A 787-nucleotide genomic window follows, 5' to 3' on the forward strand; every position below is an offset into this window, starting at 1 on the left:
CCTTCCTGATATTCCGTCCCTTCGGCCTCCTTGTAGCAACGCTGTCCATCCGCGAGGCACCGAAATAATCAAAATGAAACTTACACTTTTAGAAAAACTCGTAGAAAGCTCTCTAGGCCTACAATCAAATATAGTCTATCCTTTGGCTTGTTATGTAGATTCGAAAAATACTTAGAGCTACTTCAAATATCGGTTGCCTTAGGCCTAAACCTACAAAGACAAGCAAACGCATCTTGAGTATTTTTTTTCTTCAAAATTGCGTCATAGTGGAATGTTTTTTGGTATGGAATGTTTTAATTAACTTTTCTTTACAATTACGTACTTATGGATTAAAAGATAACTTTTTTAATGGGGTGGGAGGGAGGGGGAGGGGGAAAAAGGTTATCATTATTATTAACTTTAAATAATCTATACAAAGTTTTTTTGTTTTGTTTTGTTTATATATATACATGCAGGAAAATTGCTTTTTATGACCCTTTGGTCGTTGACTTCAAGTTCGTTGTCTGTGAAACGTTGTTCACGCCCTTTTAAATTACCGTGAAAGAGGGCGTGTCTATTAGAAATGGGGTAAAATAACCGTAATAGTAACAATAAATAGGTAATAAATATTCATTCATCCTACAACTACGAGAACTGTGACGTTAGGGGAGCTCCTTTGCTTGACCCGGTGGCTAGAGCGTATTGAAATGTGGATTTTTGTCCGTAGAGTTTCTTGCACGAACGCCCTTCCATTTTGCCCTCTGAAAATCTCACACCAGACGCGGAAAAAAAATGTTTTGATCTTTCG

Source organism: Penaeus monodon, chromosome 33, assembly GCF_015228065.2.
Source record: "Penaeus monodon isolate SGIC_2016 chromosome 33, NSTDA_Pmon_1, whole genome shotgun sequence".
Taxonomy (NCBI): Eukaryota; Metazoa; Arthropoda; class Malacostraca; order Decapoda; family Penaeidae; genus Penaeus; species Penaeus monodon.